General features: G+C 38.7%; 1 pseudogene across 1 annotated transcript; it reads right to left on the reverse strand.

Annotated features, from left to right (window-relative positions):
- Positions 1–7,589: 7,589 nt before the first annotated feature.
- On the reverse strand, positions 7,590–12,516 carry LOC311304097 (GTPase IMAP family member 7-like; annotated as a pseudogene). The gene is made up of 3 exons: positions 12,512–12,516; positions 10,979–11,601; positions 7,590–7,737 (listed from the first exon to the last, which is right to left on the reverse strand). The product of its transcript is annotated as a GTPase IMAP family member 7-like (transcript).
- Between the last annotated feature and the right edge of the window lie 1,076 nt (positions 12,517–13,592).

Genomic DNA, 13,592 nt, shown 5'->3' on the forward strand with positions numbered 1-13,592 from the left:
GTTCTGTATTTGATCTAAATTAGGTGTTGCGAACTGGAGTGCATTTTCCACACAATATAGGCAAGAGTTCCGGTTGCCCTTCTCGCTGACTCTGTGCTTGCACTGCACTGAAGTATTCAAAGACTGCCCACCTGGATATGTGTGTGATGGCCGAACGGGAGTCCTGCAGGGCTTTTATTCTGAGAAGGAGGCTGAGGGCTATTGCTCGGTTGACTGTTTTTTTTCAGGCTGAGTAGATTGTGTGTGTGTGTGTGTGTGTGTGTGTGTGTGTGTGTGTGTGTGTGTGTGTGTGTGTGTGTGAAGGCCTCTCATTATACTTCTGCGTCGGACCTACGCCGGAGCCTATACGCCGTAGGCAACGTGTTGGTTTTAATTTATACTTCTGCGTCATTGTCCGCGTTGACACACCTAGGGAGCATGTGAAACCCCGAGGGAGGGGTTCTGGCAGACCAATCACAGCGTTTGCATCCGCGTAGAATTGACGCGTTGTTACATTTTTGGAGAGGTGCACGTCAGGGTACGCCGTAGGGTACGCGCGCTACACACAGCCTACGACGTAGCTACGGCGGCAGTTCGACGCAGAAGTATAAATAGGCCTTAAGTGTACGAGTGTGTGAGTGTGCGTGTGTGTACACGTGCGTGTGTGTACGCGTGTATGTGTGTACACGTACGCGCGTGTGTGTATGTGTGTATGCGCGTGTGTGTATGGTTGATGTAAATATGGACTTAAAGCAAATACGACGCATGCGCTGTCAGCGCGATATGGCGCATGCGTTTTAAAGACCGCATTGTTTTCAACCACATTTCCGGTTTACCGTGGCGTCGACGTCATTACTGTGCCACTAACCAAGGAGAAGCTAGGTGCGGCCCCGCCTCGATCGACGTCATCACTTTGCCCCTAACCAATGAGAAGTGTTATGGGCCGCCCCACCCCAATCTGCAGACTGCAGCCAGGTGTACTTGGTGAAGTCTGCATCCTCCGAAGGCCGTATTTGAAGGCAGATTGGCCGCGTTTAAAGACCGATTGCGTCACAGCAGTGCGATGAAGGCTGTCCCAATTCAAACACTGCACGCTTGGAAGGCCGATTGCGTCACCGCTGCCCGACGAAGGCTGCCCCAGTTTGGAATGTCATTCAAATGCGACGCCAAACGCGCACTTCAATTCTCGGACAAAACGAAGGATACAAAAATGGATACTTCGCGGCCTACTCTTCCCCAGAATTCATAGCGCGACGGTGATGACGCAATTTTATTCAAAGAAAATGGCGTGTGTTAGTAAAATGTTGGCCGAGGAATTCACTTATAAATGTAAGTATTCTGTTTTAATTTATTAAATTAGCTAGCGAAACAAGTGTGAAAGGCATAACAAATATGGACCAAGCACTGCACCCCCTGTGGGAAAACAATCAACTGAGTTAAATGAAGCAAATAATAAATTTAATATCAACAAAATGCCTTTCTTGCTTAGTTTTTTGGTCTTGTTTCTAGTACAAATATAAAAAAATTATTACATTAAGAAGCATTTACTAGACAAGCAAAAGTTATTGTATTGTTTTGGGAATAAAATAACTCAATTAAGTGAGTTTTTGCTTAAAAGAAGTCAAGTCAAGTCATCCTCATTTATATAGCGCTTTTAACAATGTAGATTGTTTCAAAGCAGCTTTACAGAGATAGACATATAATTTATGGTAACAGAGTGAGATTGTTTTGTATAATAAATAAGCAAAATAATTAAGACACACCCTGATGAAGGCATGTAGCCGTAACGTGTAGGTGTACTTCTCACCAATTTTTTAAGTAAGCCAGGAATGAAATAAAGGCTTTTTAACTTTTTTCACTAACATTCGAGTGCCTTGGAATTCTTGTCTTCAGAGATATACTATCCCACAACCAAAGAGCACCGAGGCTTTATACACCCCATGCAGCACTTCTTTTTTGCATTAAGCTTTGAAGCAAAATAATTATTTTAATAAGCTAAATAATCTGCCAAATGGGGCAAGTAAAATAATCTTGTTTTCAGTTTGATTTAAGATTATTTTGCTTAACCCATTAGCAGATTATTTTTGTGTTTTAAGCAAAAACTCTCCTAATTTTAAGTTATTTTTCCCCAAAACAAGAAATGTTTTACTTGTCTAGTAGGCTAAATGCTTCTTGATTTAAGAATTTTTAGATGTTTGAACTAGAAACAAGACAGAATATTAAGAAAAGCATTTTTGCAGTGAATTTCAAGTAGGAGGGTATATTCAAGTAAATAAAACAGCAGCACAAATCCAGCTGAAATGTGGTGGATAAAAATACCTGAAAGACATAGCAGTGTCTGCAATACATTATTTAATTTACCCGAAATAGCTAGCGAAACAAGTGTTAAAACCAAGGGGTATTTTTTTAAAAACCTGAACTTAAACTAAAAAACTGCAGCTTCATTTATCAGGTGGTCTGAGGCAAAACCTTTTGTAATTCTTTGTTTTGTTTCAGGGACCGAGGAGCAGACGACTGAATTAATTAAATTGCGGGCCGAAAATGATCATTTATTTACAGGGGCCAAAAACTCGGCCACTGTGGCTTGGAGGTAAAGTCATTAACCATTTGTAATATTTTCAATAGCTGCCTCTTGTATACAAAAATTAGCCCTCACCCTATACAAAGCCCACAGCAATGAGACAACAACTAGATAAGGCAATAGTCTTTCACTTAGTAGTTTTTTGTAGTTGTTTTTTTTTTGTCTACAAACGTTTTAAGCAAACTTGAGGATCCAGGAATATAATGTCTGGAGTATTTTGTATGCATGTACTGCTGTGTGATTTTCTAATGTTAAGATTACACCCCTGTCTTAATATTTTTCGTAAGTCTTTCCTTTTTCTCCTTTTTTAGGAAAATTCTGGAGAAAATGGACCTGCTGGGGAAGGTCACTTAAAAAAGAAGAAAATGGGACAACTTAAAAAAAAAAAAATCAAAGAAAGCAAGTTAATTAAGGCGAGACACTACAGGTGAATAGGGTAAATTTTTTAACTAGCAGATATCACCATGAAACTTTCCCAGTTGATTACCTACATTAAGATGAGAAAAAAATGTATTACAAGTTTTCTGTAATTTAATGTTTAAATATGCAAATCAGGCAATATCTAATCAAATATGCACTAATTTGCATATATTTTAAAAAACGATATCTGAGTATTGGATAAAGCCAGGTTAAAATTTATTTTTTCATTGTGTTCACATATTAGATGGGAAAAAAATTACAGAGGGATTTATGGATATCTACTTTTGTTATCCTGTAAATCAGAAAATACTGTCAATAGCCTTAAAAAAATGATTTTCGCCATGTTTTTTGGAATAAAATGTTATATAAATCAGGCTAGGAATAATATATTTACAAATCCCTCTGTAAATGTCTTCATAATATAACTAGGTACAAGTCTGGAAAGTTTGGTGTATATAGGTGCTACTGAAGTGGAGATTTCGGACTTGGAGTATGAGAGAAAAGTCATTTTGAGAAAACGGGCTTTAAAGATTTTTCATCAGCCAATGAGATTGCGCATTCAGCCCTTTTACTTTCACGATTGGTTGCTGATAAAAAAGGAAATGACCATATTTGGATCCAACAGGATTGTACACAAGAGAGAGAGCTTCCTAACGGTGCATCTGATGACAGGCTGACGGCAGAGATCGCGGAGCAGCACGTTGATTAAGAACGGGAACTTTTGTTGAATTTATGAGAAATCTACAGACGCAAACAGACAAAGTGTAATAAAATAAAGACCTAAATGTGTATTTCTGACTTTTTTTCAACACAAGTCTGAAAGAAGACATGTTATTGAAGACAAATATCCCCAAATCTCAAAATTGACCAGTAAAAAAAAAACGATGTTTTTGCCTGCCGTGTCTCGCCTTAACACATCTTTGCTGAAATGTATTGTGGTGTTCTTGTTGTTACCAACAGGTATGGTGTATTTGCTCTGCCTTAGGATTGCAAGTGTCCTGGGACAGGTGAGGGGGTGAGCGGGAAATCTACTGCTGAACTTGGCCGTGGTTTGTCCTCATGGATGAGGTTTTGGGACAGAGGCCTTCCAACAACCCCCCTGTCCTAATTGCCTCCATCCCTAAGGACAAACCAGGGCCAAGTTCAGCAGTGGCTGACCGAGATGAGGAGCCAGCCCCACCAGCCCCAGCCCCAGCCCCAGCCCCAGCCAACAGAAAAAGAGGCCATGACGAGCTCATTGAGTTAATGAAGGAGGACATGAGGTTTCAAAGGGAAACAGAAGAGAGGAGAGCACAAGAGAGCAGGGAGAGAATGGACAGACTGTTTTCTCTCCTTGAGAGAATGATCGATAAACAATAATATAATTTACATTTGGTTATTAAAGCAATTTTTGTATGTATGTTTTTTGTCACTTATTAGTAAATGAAACAAAGTAATTTCTGTACACTGTTTGTGTTATGTAAGTTAAAACTGATATATGGAATTTAAGTTATTTGTAAATGAAGCAAGGCCATTTTTGTACATTATTTTTGTAATACGAGTTTACATCTGGAAATAAAACACAAGTAATTGTTCTGGACATTGTTGACTTTTGTATTGGAAGTCATTTGTAAACGATACATTCTTCTACACATGTTTTTTTACCATGTAAAATGAAAATGATTTCAAGTACTTTTTACAAATATTCACAAAAACAGGAAAACAATTCAAATACAACGGTACATAAAACAGATTGCAAAAACGAAGAAAAACAAATGTATGTATGCTTTCAGCTGAGCAGGGAGACCCTGGTGGAGCCGCTGGACCGGGATGGGCTCCACAATAGAGACCCTGGTAAGGCCTCCTGCTGGTGGGACATCATCTGGGACGCTCTCCGGAGTGTTTGACTGCATATTTCCACTGTCCACTAAGTTGTCTACCAACAGGTTTGCAGGGCTGACTCAATCAACAGCTGCCATGTACCTGAGATATTTTCAGAAAGAGGGAAAAGTAAAAGAAATACTCACATCCTCAAATCAAACCTTACAATTCTCTTACTTGCCTGTTACAAATAGTCGTGGTCAATGGGAACCTCCTCCAGGGCCTCTTCTGCAGACAGTTGGTCTCGCCACAGAGCACCACTGACTGTCTCCAAAACATGCTCCCCCTCATCCTCTGCATCCTCCTCCTCGTGCTCATCCTCTGCATCATTACATTTTTTAAAAATAAAAATAAAAAATAGGGGGGACCTAGGATGATAACAGCACTAAACACTAGACAAGAGAGTCCATTACCACACTCTGAGCTACAAGGAAACGCTGAACATTTGGACACCATGTTTCACTTCCTCAAATCTGCTCCATCAGCGCTTTAACCTGTTCTGAGAACAGAGCTATTCTCTGAACGTGTTCAAATCATCCTGCAAAATCACCATCATCTGGAAATCACACTGAATGCTGCACTTGAAGTCCATTTCAGAGTCTTGCATATCTGAGCTTTCTCTATTCTCCTGAGTAACTCTCTCAGTTAAATGATCTATAAGAGATCCATGCAAACCTGTGAACGCCCCCATATCAGCTCGAGAAAACACAAGTTTATTCAGATCATTACTTGTTTACACCGTCTCGCAGTGCTGTGAGGAATAATAATAATGGAAAATGCATCTCAGAAGTGCTGGTATTTCGAGGAGCAAGGATCCGACTGAGCTGAGGAATACTGTAGTAGTTTTTTTCCTTCTCAAGTGAATCGCGTTTCTGTGAACGGCAGAGATGCGCGCTGTTTACCACAGCTCGCAAAAAAGACAGTTTCAATTTAAATCGCTTTCTGTGTGTGAATGAATGATGATGTTTTAGCAAACTGTATTGCTATACTGAGATGAGTAAAAATCGACTGAAATATGTTGAAATAAAATGTAGGCTATTTGTATAAGCAACGTATTAAACTGCAAATTAACATTTATATGCCCTAATATTTCATAAAAACACTGTTACAGTCAGGCGAAATATGAAAGACAACACTTTGTTGACTAGATTTGGGTACAGTTTTTACTGTAGAATATACTGCCACATCAAATACGCTTTTGTTTAGCAATTTCTGCTCATATGTTATATATATATATATATATATATATATATATATATATATATATAAAATACTATTTTTGTCAAAAATAAAGTCATCAACTAAGATGTTAGCTGTACCAATGTTGGCTATATTCAAACTAATGAATACATAGATAAAATGTAGGCCTATAATAATTTTTTTTACAAAGAAAGAGTACACTTGAAATGTTGTTGAAATTGTAATTATTGTTGTAATTGTAACCTTTTTAATAAAATAGCAAAACATATTTACAAGATAGATGTAAGCAAAATCTTAAATGGCCAATATAAGTCTTCTTCTAAATATATCTTTTGTCCTTTCATTGTGGCTCAGTCAGTGTCACACCTGAATGAATGGCTCATTATGCAGAGTGGGTGGGACATTGTATTCTCAGGTGTGAACTACTCCCCCTTTACGCCCCCCTCGCATATTGGCTTTCCAGGCAAAACCTGTTTTACACAATTTAAATCAATATATTGTTTTATGTGAACGATAAATCAAGACTATTTTCACATAATTTTGAAGCCAGAACTCGAAGGAAGAACATCCATTAGTCAAAAGTCTTATTGACACATATTTAGTATGAGTTTTGTGGTCTTATTTCAGCAACTTTCATTTTTATTTTTTTCAATAACCACGCATAAACATTATTCTCTTAAAAATACAAACATGTACATACATGTTGCTCGCATATTATGGTAGCCCTGTTTGTGCTATATAGAGTGAATTTACACCTTTGCCATTATCATGTTTATAAATAACTGAAAAAAGCACAAATGTCAGGGCATGTCAAAACATCCCAAGGACCCCAAAAACACCTTAGACCCCAGAGGGTTAAAGCAATTTTTGTATTTATGTTTTTTGTCACTTATTAGTAAATGAAACAAAGTAATTTCTGTACACTGTTTGTGTTATGTAAGTTAAAACTGATATATGGAATTTAAGTTATTTGTAAATGAAGCAAGGCCATTTTTGTACATTATTTTTGTAATACGAGTTTACATTTGGAAATAAAACACAAGTAATTGTTCTGGACATTGTTGACCTTTGTAATGGAAGTCATTTGTAAACGATACATTCTTCTACACATGTTTTTTTACCATGTAAAATGAAAATGATTTCAAGTACTTTTTACAAATATTCACAAAAACAGGAAAACAATTCAAATACAACGGTACATAAAACAGATTGGAAAAACGAAGAAAAACAAATGTATGTTTCAGCTGAGCAGGGAGACCCTGGTGGAGCCGCTGGACCGGGATGGGCTCCACAATAGAGACCCTGGTAAGGCCTCCTGCTGGTGGGACATCATCTGGGACGCTCTCCAGAGTGTTTGACTGCATATTTCCACTGTCCACTAAGTTGTCTACCAACAGGTTTGCAGGGCTGACTCAATCAACAGCTGCCATGTACCTGAGATATTTTCAGAAAGAGGGAAGAGTAAAAGAAATACTCACATCCTCAAATCAAACCATAAAAATACTTTTTTTCTTATGCATTGTAACTTTACAATTCTCTTACTTGCCTGTTACAAATAGTCGTGGTCAATGGGAACCTCCTCCAGGGCCTCTTCTGCAGACAGCTGGTCTCGCCACAGAGCACCACTGACTGTCTCCAAAACATGCTCCCCCTCATCCTCTGCATCCTCCTCCTCGTGCTCATCCTCTGCATCATTCCTGACCCAATCCCAGAGGAAAACAGTGAGGATCAGGCACTCTTTTAAAAAGACAAATTTCCGGCTATACTTTTGGACTCTGCTCATATATATATATCACAAAAAGATGCTTGTATCCAGAGTGTTTAATGTACAAGGGCAGCATGAATGTTCTTCCACAGCTCAGGAACACTATCAACAAAATATTATCAATTAAAAAAATCATAAACTTTATTTGTTTTAATCACACGCTCAAACACAATACAACAATGTGTGCGGTAAAGTGCCTTGTTTAATTTTGCACATCTTCTGAAACAGATCTTCACACAAACCAGGAAGTGACATCATGGCCTAAATGTGCTTTTGTAAGATTCTATTTCATAGATGATTTCAGTTTATTGACAATAAGAAAAAATAAAAATCATTATCAATAAATAAGTTGTGTCATGTTTGATGATTGATTAATCTCTCACTGAACTCTACACATGCTCTGTTCTGCTAGTTTCCCTGTAGCTCTGATTACAAGATCTGCCTTCATACGACTGATTCTCTCGCTCTCAGCCTCCTTTATTGCTCTCTTTCTCCTTTATTGCTCTCTCTTTCAACTCTATTGCGCTCTCTTTCTCCTTTATTGCTCTTTCTCTTTCTCCTTTATTGCTCTCTCTTTCTCCTCTATTGCTCTCTCTTTCTCCTCTATTGCTCTCTCTTTCTCCTCTATTGCTCTCTCTTTCTCCTCTATTGCTCTCTCTTTCTCCTTTATTGCTCTCTCTTTCTCCTCTATTGCTCTCTCTTTCTCCTCTATTGCTCTCTCTTTCTCCTTTATTGCTCTCTCTTTCTCCTCTATTGCTCTCTCTTTCTCCTCTATTGCTCTCTCTTTCTCCTTTATTGATCTCTCTTTCTCCTCTATTGCTCTCTTTCTCCTCTATTGCTCTCTTTTTCTCCTCTATTGCTCTCTCGTTCTCCTCTATTGCTCTCTCTTTCTCCATTATTGCTCTCTCTTTCTCTTTAGGATTCACCACCATCAGAAATTGATCATAATCTGCTCTGTATAGATGAGCAATGGCTTCATTTAGCGCTTCTCATTGCGGGTCCTCTACTAAACTCCAGTATATTTCGTAACCATTATAGTCATAGAACAACAGATAGTGGACATACCTTGCACTACAAACAGCACCCCGGAACACTGCTACACTCCAACACATATAACACATACACATGTAACAGCTACAGTGAATGGCTACCGGCATGAGGACCCCAGGTGCATACACCTGCCTGCTCTCAATTGACAACCTCTCCCACCCACATTAGGTGAACGTAGCAATACGGGAGGAGAAAGAGGGAGATGAGAGAGAGAAAAGAGAGTGCCTCAAACCCACAGGCCACATGTATAGATGAGCAATGGCTTCATTCAGCGCTTCTCGTTGCGAGTCCTCTTTTAACCCCCTGGGGTCGGCGGTATCGCCGGCGATACCAGCTCACGTTTTTCCTTATCAGTGCAATTGAGACTCTCAATACTCTGTTGACTTTGATATTCCATAGACGTTTTATACATCAATCGATCCTGTTAAGTGTGTATTATTTTTGTGTATACTCACAATAAAAACAAAGTGTTGTGCTTTTTGCCAAATAAAGAAAAATAAACATGATGTGAGTTCTGCCTCCTCTCTGTCAGTGAAGTCTGTCCGAAAATGAACTGTAACTCAGCGAATTCTCAGTCAAACAGGCATACAGACACACAGGCATGAAGCTTGAATTCTCTTCTTTTAAATGAAGTAATTATATATATAAAAAAATATTCTCAGTTTATGTTATATGTATGAAGAGAGAGAGATGTCAGTCGTTCTCATCTCAGCTCATTAAGTTTTAATGTGACCCCGCCCACGGAGAGCGCGCGCTATTCAAACGCAAATGTGAGGCGATCCATACAAACCTGTGAAACGCCCACATATCAGCTGGATAACACACACAGCGAGTTCACTTTCAGACTGTACTTTTCAACGCTGTGAGGAATAATACTATCTTGATAATAATCCTGGAAAATTTACCTCAGAAGTGCTGGAAGTTTCATTTCGAGGAGCAAAGGGATCCGGTTGAGAAATAGGTCAGTTCTATATCTGCTTTGTTCTAATCGCAAGTGTCTGTACACGCTGAATGAATGAACGCACAGATGCATGCTGTTATGTAGCTACAGCTGGAAAAAAGACTGTTTAAATATGAATCGCGTTTCTGTGTGTGAATGAATGAACAGCTTTTACCAAACTCTATTGCTATACTGAGATGAGTAAAAATCGGATAGATTAAAGTTTTTACTGTAAAATACTGCCACATCAAATAAGCTTATAATGTTGCCAATTTCTGCTCATATGAACTGAATTACATATGATAAAATGTATACTTTAGTTTTTACAAAGAAAGATTACATTGGAAATATTGTTACAATTTTAATTGTTGTTGTAATTGTATATCCTTTTTAATAAAATAGCAACAAAACAAAAAAATTATATATATATATATATACAAGGATAGATGTAAACAAAATCTTAAAAGGTCAATATAAGCCTTCTCTTTAAATATTTTTTATTAAGCTTTATTAGTGACACATTTGGGTAGAGAATATATTGGGTAGAGAATATATAATTCCAAATCTGAAAATACAGTATGAGAACAATTAACTGCACAATTACTAGAAATGTTTACCTTGGATATTATACAATTTGCAAGCACAATTTGTGGAAAAAACAACAACAACTGTGAACCAATTATACATATTGTCCTTGCATTCTTTCTTGTGGCTCAGTCACACACCTGAATGAAAGGCTCATTACGTATGCAGCCTCATTATGCGGGGGCCCATTGTCTCCTCAGGTGTGAATCACGCCCATCCAAACAAAAAGTGTTGTACAAAATTTAAATCAATGTATTGTTTTATGTGAATGATTAGGAAGGATGATTTTCACATCATTTTGAAGAAAAAACTCTAGGCGACAAAATGCATTATTCAGACGTCTTGTGGACACATATATAGTATGTGTTTTGTGGCCTTATTTCAGACATTTTCATTTTTAGTTTTTTCAATAACCATGCATAAACATTATTTTCTCAAAAATACAAACATGTACATACATGTTGCTCACATATTATGGTAGCCCTGTTTGTGCTAAATAGAGTGTAATTACACCTTTGCCATTAACATGTTTATAAGCAACTGAAAAAAAGCACAAATGTAAGAGCATGTCAGAACATCTTAAGGACCCCAAAAACACCTTAGACCCCAGAGGGTTAAACTCCAGTATATTTTCTGCCATTCGGATTGAGTGACCGGTTTGTGCTCCTGTTTGAACTGCTTCACTTTCTCATAGTTTCTGCTTCTGAATCTCCTGAATGTGTTTATTTGATTCATCAAACATGTCATTTGTAAAGTGTCCATCATCTTCTCTATTTTCCTCATCAGATCTTTGACTTGTTGGTATCCAGCAGACTTATTGTCCAGACAGAAGAACCGGTTTCCACAACTCTCTACAGGTTCTTTAAGATCTGAATCACTTTCCTGTAGAAACTGCTCAATGGTTTTCTTTTCTTTCTTTAACTGTTTTTTTTTTTTTTTTGAGTAAAGAGGATTAAAGTGTATTTTTCCATCTGTTCTCCAAACACTTCTTTGAGCTCCTTTATTGTGTTTTTCTCCTCCTCAGTGAATCGACCCAGTTTAATCACGATAATAAAAGCATGTGGTCCAGGAGAGGAGTATGTTATGCATTTCACTGTTTCAGTTTTAACCTCCTCATTATTGAGTTCAGTATCATAAAGTCCAGAAGTTTCGATCACTGAGATCTCTTTACCAAACCTCACTGTAGTTTCTGCCTGACACCATTTCGTCACAGAGTTTGAACTGGTTAAAAATTTAAACAGGTTTACTATTAATAAAAATCAGCTTATCTCTACAGAAGATCGCCACTCGCCCTATAACTCGACCTATAATAAGTTAGAAGCACATACCTTATGAGTGCGATCTCCGGAAACCAAATCAGATTTTAAACCAAACCGAGGCAGACAACACACATGCTTGGAAGCTGAGGGCTCGTCCAGTCTATCGGGAGGACAATGTGCGCGCCGGCGGTAGCTAAGCGCCTCCGTACTGAAATGCTGAAACCCGTACTGGTGCTTTCACGAGTTCACATGTTAATGAAATCTGATGTAATAATATAATGCGTATTTGGCTTGCTGTCCGGGGGGAATTCGGCCCGACCCCAGAGTACTCCCCCCTATGAATGTATAGATCATAGGTATCTATGAGCAGACCCATCTGAATGTGAGGTGATGGGGTGGGGGCGGGATGCTGAGAAATTTGTCATGAGACAGGAGGTAAGGGAAGGCTTTATTTATACTGGCTTCTTCTTGTGCTGATTGGATGATTACCTGAACATGCTCCTCCCGAACTTTGTTACATAAAACTTCATTTATTCAGTTTCACCCAAACCTCTGACTGTACACAAACAATCCTGCCTTTACAATACCAGTGGATACTTAGATAAAAACACTATCATGGCTTTCACCTACCAGAAGAGGAACAACCTCAACCCAATGCCAGCCGCAGGACTTCATACACCACCCTGAAAATAGGCTAACGTTAGCTACGACAACCCAGCTGACATCACCAAACATACCTGGACGGCGACTAAATGACGACACGGGAAGAAAGGGGCGGTGACTCGTGACGCCATACACTCTAGCCAGCCAGTTTATATACACTCTACTGCATAGCACTGATAGGACGAAACTCAATGAGTAGACTGACCAACCACATGCGGGCAGGAAGAATTTCATTGGACCTGCCACATAAGGCTGTGTCTGAAGTCAGTTGTAGTTCTTGTGTTTCTCTTTTCTTCAGAAACCCACTTTAAGAAAGAAGAAGAACTGTTTTCTGAATGTGTGAGAATTCACACCGGTCCGCCTAAACTGGGTTCAGAGATGATCACAGTTGTGTGTGGGTTAAACCAGTGCGGTCAAACTAACTGAGTTCTCACAGCCAGCGATGACATGCTTCTGAAAACACTAGAGCTCAAAGCCACAACACAAAGAGACTGTCACACAGGTGTAGAAACACACACGAAGATGAAGATGTTTAGGTAGGTTTAGGGTATAGTGTAGGTGTACGTTATTTCAAAGCGTGATGGTTAATCTTTTAGAGCCACTCACCGGACATTTCAACACAGATCTGCAATGATACGGACAAACTTCGACGTAATAAAACGTTGTTTTCATGTTTCATGATATTCATGTTCATCTGTTCTGGAAAAAAGACTAAACACACTTTTAGCGCCACTCACTGGACATATAACTTTGATACTGTTGTGAAACATGCACAACGCAACGTATTTTACCGTCTTGCAAAAATGTTGCCACAGGAACGTTTTTTACATGAGCCAGGGTTGCAATATTGACTTTTACAGCAAATGAAATTCAAAATAGCCTTTAAAGCATCTCTGAATCGCTTTAAACAGCTCATCTGTGTCACAGCACACAAAACCAGCTGACCGAGAATTATCCCCGTCAGAGCGGCTCGTGCCACTGCCAAATCCACCGGCCAAAGGGAAAATGACTGGCGTTTGGTGTTTGTAGTGTTAATAAAGGAGTCTGGATCTGATCTATTTCTCAGGGCTGGAGAGAGTAAAGCAGAACATTATAATCCATGTGTAGAAACTCTTCCTGAAGACATTTAATATCTGCTTTACAGACGCTCATGAAGTGTGTGCAAATACTTTCTGTTTAACCACTGGAGCTGATGTTAATCATTTCAAAATACTTTAAATATTAATTTTCTACAAGTTAGTCATGGATATTGGAAACCAGCGTTTAAGTCGTTTTCGCGGATCCATGTGA

This window comes from Rutilus rutilus (genome assembly GCF_951802725.1).
Source record: "Rutilus rutilus genome assembly, chromosome: 1".
NCBI classification, from domain to species: Eukaryota; Metazoa; Chordata; class Actinopteri; order Cypriniformes; family Leuciscidae; genus Rutilus; species Rutilus rutilus.